Source organism: Anas acuta, chromosome 1, assembly GCF_963932015.1.
Source record: "Anas acuta chromosome 1, bAnaAcu1.1, whole genome shotgun sequence".
In the NCBI taxonomy this organism is placed as follows: Eukaryota; Metazoa; Chordata; class Aves; order Anseriformes; family Anatidae; genus Anas; species Anas acuta.
In genome coordinates, this window is record NC_088979.1 from 165,201,257 (window position 1) to 165,209,146 (window position 7,890).

At 43.9% G+C, this 7,890-nt stretch overlaps 1 long non-coding RNA gene across 1 annotated transcript; it reads left to right on the forward strand.

The window, feature by feature from the left end:
• The first annotated feature begins 241 nt into the window (after nt 1–241).
• LOC137850289 (uncharacterized) lies at nt 242–7,553 on the forward strand. The gene is made up of 2 exons (XR_011092441.1): nt 242–391; nt 5,603–7,553. It is a non-coding gene; the product is annotated as an uncharacterized lncRNA (long non-coding RNA).
• The last annotated feature ends 337 nt before the right edge of the window (nt 7,554–7,890 follow it).

Consider the following 7,890-nt stretch of genomic DNA (forward strand, 5'->3'; position numbering starts at 1 on the left):
TTGGATAGCCAACAGCCTCTGGTGCTCATTAATAGCAAAAACTACCCTGAGTTTTAATGAAAGGTGCATTAAATCACATCCTGTTGTTTGGCTCTATGATTGCAAAACTAAAATGACTGAACACAATGTGGCAACATACATGCTTTAGTAGCACTGCTGCCAACTGTTCTTGGCATAAAGTGAGTTGACTCATCTTGAAAATAGGCCTCTGTTACTTAAAACTGGGGCAGAATGCAAATGTTCGTCCCGCTGACCATCACTGACATCGTTACCGGTATTATTTATGAAGCAGTGGTGCGCACTCTCAGAAGGCATCTGCAAGGGGTGTATTGCATTAAGCTGATACATTACGGTATGATGAAATCACTCATATCATCTGATAAACCTGCAGGTGAGTTGGTGAGGGTTTGCATTCAGAAAAACGTAATGCAGAGTGCGAGTGTTTGGGGAGGTCTGTCTGTGTAAACAATGTCTGGGCTGAGCTCATTCCTCCTGGCAAGAAAAATGCTCTGTACCCATTTTGCTGGTTCCTTGGGGATGTGCAATCCATTATCCTGACCTTGAAAATAGCAGGTGTGAGGAGACAGAAAGCATGTAAGGGAGAAGAAGGGCAGTTTGTATGGAGAGAAGGATTACCAATAAAAGGTGCTGTCCTGAAAAGGCTCGCTCTAGACATTGGATACATTGGTTTTCATTTCTCTGTAATCTTAGCTAACTTATACTATGTGAGAGAATAGATTTACATTTTCCCACCCGGTTTTATGCAAAGAGGATGGTACCTATTCATTTTTTTACTGATTTTCCCTCATTATTTCAGGTCACAAAAGCCTACGAGTGTAAGATGATAATGCAGAAGGTCTGTAATGGGGCCTGCACTAAGTGTTGGGGTTGAGCTGGGTATGGCACTCATTACCTCCCCACACAGGGAAGTCGTGCGAAACCTATTGCAGAGGCATACAGCATCCCTTTCTTTCATAGCAAAGCTATATTTCTTAATGTATGTAATTATTCTGGTTAATATAATCCTGTGTGAGAAGCAAAGAAGTAAGAAATGACTCTTCACCATTGTTCTGTGGCATCTCTGTTCTATTCTCCTACCCAAATCACTGAAACATTGGAAGAGACATGGGCATCATATGAGCAAATCTTCCTGTCACTGTCTGAAACTCTATTATCCTGCATGACAGTAGAAATAATAGACAAATTCATGTTTCTATAACAGACACTTAAAAAAAATAATAAAAGAAAAAAAAAAAAAAGAAAGGACCGGGTAAGGATCCAGATATAATTTGTGTAAAATGAAAATTCTCTTCCACACCCTAGCTCCTTCTTAGATTCAAGGCAGCCTTTCTCCAGTCTGGAACTAAGATGACCCTGTAAATATTTGCTACTCTTCAGCTTCCTCCTTTCCTCCCCTCCCTGCCCTGCTCCATCCTCCCAGTATGAGGAAGCCTTAGTACCAGTGGCATGATGCAAGCTGTTCTTCACATACAGGCTCTGAGATCTGGAAGGGGCAAATAGCTGGGCACTCATCCTTCTGGCTACAGTAACCATGTGTTGCAGGAGCTCAGATAACAAGCGACTGCCTTTAGAGGCACTAGTTTCCTAGGTAGTTTTTGGTTGTTGCTCCTTGTTCAGCTGGCAACAGAGGGATGTGGATGAGTCCCTCAGGGGCCTTACTGTCCCCTGCTCTTTCTGTGAAACTCCAGTGTCTGGGCCTTTTGCACTGATTTTTTGTGCAGTGCAATGTGTTTTCCAAGACATACCTCTGTTGTGGACCTTTTGAACTGTGGCTGGAGAAGACTGGGACTCAATAACTCAGGAGGATGCTCTCGGCCTCCCCTTTCCATCATGCAAAAAGGGACTGAGGCAGTAGACAAAGACAGGGATGGAGAATGGGAAGGACTGTGGTGCCAGAGTGTTGGATGATCACGCTGGGTTATCTGTTCTTTTGTGGTGATTTATAGAAAGAGTCACAGCTAACGAGGCAAAGAATATTGCATTTTATAATTGAATGCCAGACTGTGCTTTTATACTTGCGGTCTCCCACTGCCTGGAGATTTGGCTGGTACAAGTTCCGCAGCAGTGACCCAGGACGAGCAAACATTGCTTGTTTAATAAAGAGAAAGGTCTTGAGCAAGAACGTTTATATCACACACCATCTTACACATGGCTGGGCAAAGCAAGCACGGTTATATAAACTCCTGGAGAAATCTGTCAGCTTCAGGACAGGGTCCAGGCAGCTTTTCACCAGAGGTGCAGACCTATCAACCTCAGCCACCTCAGGAAGGAGAGTGCCCCCCTGCCACCCACCAGAAGTGCACACCAGGGCTCGACATGGTTCTCCTGTGCTGTGTCTGGGTGACCCTGGAAGAGTGCAGAGCACTCTGTCCTTGGCAGATGTGTGGATAAAGTCATCCTCTTGGTGCCAAAGTGTTTGGGGAGAACAAGTGCAGCTCTCCGGGTGACTCAGAGGTGTTGACGCACCACGGCGGCAGGTTAAGATTGATCACTGTAGCTGTTTGTCCATCTTTCTTGAGGGAGCTCTGTCCCCAGAGCAGGGTGACGGGAAGGCTCATGAGTCAGCTCCTAAACCACCGGAGCTCCCAGCCCAGCATGTTATGGGAAGCTGCCACTGACCTGGGGTCATGCTGTTAAGCTGTACTGTAAACTGCAGCTGCTTAGGAGCTGATTCACATCCCTTTCATCTCTTTCTGCTGAAACAAACCTTCAAGGATACATTCGGTGTCCTTGCTTCATCTGCCACTGTGGGCCAACCTGAAACCAGGAATGGAGTTCTCCTGCAGAGGCAGAAGAGGGTGCTCCAGTTCACCCACTTCAGTGATGGCTTTCTTTCTCTCCGATAGTCCTATGACTATCAATCTGACAGCTCAGTTAGGACCGAAAATCTGGGTCTGATAGATGAGCTTTGAAGTCCTGTGTGCTTCAAAGAGGGCCTTTCCATTGCATAGAAATGTAACAGTCCATTCCTTAAAATTACAGTTCAAGACTTTTGCTTTTGTTGGGCCTTTCTGTAGGTCTGGATGCGTGAGACTATAGAGAAGAAACTGTTCGCTTGATTTTCTTCAAACGCTTTAAATTTCAAGTCATTGTGTAAGTGGGGAGAACAGAACCCAACGCTTTTCTTTTATGCTTAGTATTACAGTGGTATTCAAAGAGCCACCACACAAACACATAGTGGAAAAGTGTCTATCTTGTGAAAAGCCTCAAGTTGACAGTGAGAGAGGGGATGGTATTACTGAAATTCTGCAGAGGAGAAGAATTGAAGCCCACAGAGGAGGGAATTACTATACCTCATGTGAGCTACCTGGTTTGGCTAGGTAATGGGAAAGAAAATGGCAATTTTTGCTGGCAATTTATTTTTGCTGGTTACTTTAGATCTAAATTGAAGACCAATGTTGGTATCTCTCCATTGGCAATGGAAGAGAGCCTGCTTGATTGGGATAGACCAAGTGTCAAGTTTTTAGGTAGCTATAATTAAGTGAGAGTGAGTCCCACTGTTGTCACCAGAATGCACTGGAAAGGGGAAGTCAGATGGTAGTCACTGGTGGTTTACTTGTCTAGCTGAAGACTACATTTTGTGAGATTTGGCAACAGTCTATCCTGAATCTGCGGAACTTCAGTATTTTTCCCAGTATAGGCTGTATATTTACTCATCACTTTTCATATGATGAAAGTCTAGAAGGGGCTATAACCACACTGGCGAGATAAGTGTAATTTCAAGGGGTCACGACAAATCAGAGGAGTGGTCTTAAATTAATAATATGTCATTCAACAAGGACATAGGTTTACGAACAATCTGTTGCAAAATGGAAAAAAAAAATGCAGGCAAAAGTTCTGCTGCAAAAGGTGGGAGGGGTTGGATAACGCACCACAAACTGAGGTAAGTGTTATACTGCTGTGAAAAAAGCAATCATCAGTTGGGGATGCTTAGATGGGAGAGTGTTTTAATGTAAAACACCTAATATAATTATTCCACTTCCCTGGTAGCCTCTCAGCTGTAGCTCTGTGTTGGGCACCACCCTTGGAAAAGGATGGAAGGACCCTAAATTAAAGATATCCTAGGAAATATAAACTATAACAAAATTTGAAAGTGCTGGGAGTGCATAGACCAGAGAAGGAAAATCTGAAGGAGATGGAGGCTGTAGTCTTCATATGTGCCAAAGATCGTCACAAAGAGGGTGGTGGCTGATTTCATTCCCCCAACTTGTATTCTGCCAGAAGTGAACAAGGAGCAAGGAGATTAAATTGCAGTAGAGGAAATATTGTGTAGATGTTTAGGCTGCAAGGGCAGCAGAGCAGTAAGGTACCTCAAGAAAATGAGGAGCTTTAATCCCTGGAGGTTTTTAATAGCAAGGCATTTTCAACCCTATTTTCCACAAAATTGTGATCTTGCCCACTTTATGGTGAATAGCACATATGGCCAAGCGCCTGGAATAACTGTGAGAATACATCAATTTACTAGCAGCAGCAGCTCTCCTTGTTGCTCGCTCAAACCAGATCTTATATTCCCATCCCCTCCACACCCACTTTCTTCCACAGTTGCTGGAAAGAGTGATTTGCCCCAGCTCACAGCCAGCATTTTAGCTTAAAGTGGCTGAGCAGCTGCTCGTGCCATCCATGCGCGCGCACTGGCCTTGGAACGGAGTCTCGCTGGCAATGTGCTCAGCAGTAAGCACAGCTAGCCCCTCTCCGTCACGGAGCTCAACTTCTCCAAAATAATTCAACTTCTCCAAAATAATTTCATCTCTTCAAACAAAATAAAAGCAGTTCTGGGGGTGGGGGGGCTGCTGTAATCTCTCTTTCTTCAATGTAAGCAGCATCTTTATGAGGACATCAAAGTACTACCAGCTGGAGAATTAATATAGAAAATTTCCTTTTATGGAAGAAGTCCTTTTCTAACACAACCAAAGAGGAGCTTTTAAAGAACGGCACTAATTTGAAAAGCTTACTGTTTCCTTTTAGGCCATGGATTCAGTCTAAATAAAGTGCATCTTCTCATTGCACAGCAGACATTTTCAAGTGCAATGACAGCAACAGGGAGATTTTGGTTATCAGCGAATTTGTCTGTATTTCCTTCACGCAACAAAATAATTTTGTTGTTCAACATTAAGCATCCGTATCAGACTGGAAGAATCTAATTCTCCTCCTCAGGGCCAGATCCAGCTGGGGATGGAAGAAAGGGGGAAGGGGAGAAATGGGGTGAGCTGTGTAATGGAGTGACCACTGCTGCACTGTGCAGCTGAAGGGGGCTGTGCAGGCCATGGTAGTGATGCCGATGTGAGCAGGGGAGATTTCAGCTACTGCAGCTCCTTCCCCTTCAGTACATGTGCCTGGTCCATCTGTGCCAAGCTCTGGACAGCCCTCCTGCTGTACACACATAGCCACACAGCTCACCCTGTGCACTTCTATGCTGATGTAGCCATCCTGTTCCAAGGCGCTCATTGGATTTTAGTCTGGATTCTTGTTTTGCCAAGCACAGGTTGTTTGCTTTTGTGATTTTTCTTAAAGCTTCTCATGCCGAGATGTTTCAGCCTGCATTGTTACTTTATCTGTGTTTTTCCTTGTATTTGCCATTTAGGCTGGAATTTCCACAAACTATGGATTTGGGACCTAGTGACAATTTTGGGAGCCGCTTAGCACCCAGAACTCAGCACCCAGCTGGCTGCAGGAGAAACTGGGGCTACTTCACTAAAGAAGCTTCTAGACTGTCTCAGGTCAGAGCCTCCCTGCATCGTCCATGTCTTGTGTCTCTTCAGCCTTAGGTGCTGCTGTCAGCTCCCTCCTGCTTCATAGAAGACCTGCATTCAGGCAGATAAAACATTTACTTTTGATTGTCCTTGAACAATTTCATGAGGGTTGGTAATGTCGTGGTTGTAACTGCTCAGCCTTAGCCTGATATTTTAGATATTTTCAACTAGAGCAACAACTTGTTTCAGAGGATAACTCGAGTGTTAGAGTCGGACTCATTTAATTACTGTAGAAGATCAGTGCCCAGTTTCCATTCTCCGAAGGAAGGCTTTTTGCGCTTTTTGCACCATGTCAACAAACCATGAACCTGTCAAATTCCACTGCTTCACTGCAATTAACTACGTGGGCATGAAAAATGATCCAGAGAGTCAAAGGCAGAGACGTGGCTCCATAAATGCATTTGTCAAACTGACCTCAAGCTGGCAGCCAGCATCAGTGCCAAAAAATATTTAGCAGGTGTAAGCATGCCAGCCACTTGTGGTATGCCGTATGTTTCTTTAACAAGTAGATGGCTCTATGTGCTGGTTTAATATCTGTGGACAATTCCCATGTGCTTCTATTTATTTACCATGGTGCTTTGAATGATGCTATGCAGAGCTGCATCTGACAGCCAGGCACCTCGCAACCCCTTTTCCTCTTCCGTTTTTCACTTGTGCCCCCCCTTCTGTGCTTGTACTTTTCTCTTTTATCCTGGAGATTGGAGTCCACTCAGACTTCATGGAGATGAACATTTGACTTGAAGAGGACTGAGTTCATGCTGAAAGGCAGACTACATATAACGAACAAACAGGCACACCAGGCAAACCTGGTGGAGCCAGGTCAGGGAGCAGAAAGGCAGTGAAGAGTTAGGATGAGGGATACATGGCGGATAAGCGATTGCAGCAAGACATTTTCTATTGTTTAGAAAAAACATTCATGATCATGAGGGGGAAGCTTGATTAATGGCCAGGAGAAAAAAAAATAAAAATTAAATTAATACTAATTAAAAAGAAAAAAAAACAAACACATGCAAAGCTTGCTTACCAGTATTCTTTACATGTCAGCATCTTTATGCAAGTTGTTTTTTCACTGTTTTTTCAGCTGGGAAGGTGAAGGACAGAGGGGTATTAAAGCACAAGACAGATGGGGTAGGAAGAGGGGTGTGGAGCCTGCAGAAGACTGGCTTTGAGTATATTCAAACCTCTGAAGGCTTCACACACATCATGAGTTGCATGTAAAACATCTTTTTTTTTTTTTTTCTTTTCTGGGGGGCGGGCAGGGATATTTAACACCATTAACTTGCTTGTCTTCATTCAGACCTAAAAGATTTCTGGTAAACTCAGACCAGGTTTGCTGCTATTGTGAAGGAAAAAAAGGGCAGGAGACGCAGGAAGCCTGTGGCAGAGAGCCAGTCATGGAGCCAAAGCAAACGAAGAGGAACAAAAAGCCATAAAACAGAACACGATTAGACAACAGCAACTCCAACTCATCTTAGATGTCCACAGGATGCTTCCCAGTAGTTTAATGCTTAAGTTGACTGAGGCTGAAATTCACTGGGCTCTTTAACCTGGTGTAAGATGGCATTGAAAGAAACTGGGTTTTTGTTTGTTGGCGGGTGCAGTTTCCTCTGTCATGAGAAACCAGCAAGAACAGAAAAGTGGGAACAGAAAAGGAATAGCTGGAAAATGTGAAAAGTACTTTGTTCAAAATCAATATCTAATTCTGACCAACTTTGGAATGAGAAAATTGCTTCTACTACATTTTTATCACCCAATAAAAACAGACCATAAGGGCTTTACAAATTTTGTTTACATTTTCATTATAAAATTGTTTGAAAGAAGCTTTCCTCCCAGCTTCCTTGTGCAATTTCCCTTGCTATGCAGTCCTGTGCCACTATATCTAAAACTGAAGTCAATAATCCTCACAGAAACAAAGATTAAGGCAGGGATGAATGAACATGACTGCAACAAACTGGCAAACAGTGGAAGAGCAGAGCTCTTATTATTGCTTAAAGCAGATCTCAGAAGCTCCCTGCTGCCTGCTGCACCCTGTTCACCTTCTCCCCTCCTCCTGTAGCAATAAGAGCACCTCTCAGGCCACAAGGACAGCACACCGTGGTGGGATTTAGCAGCAGCCCAC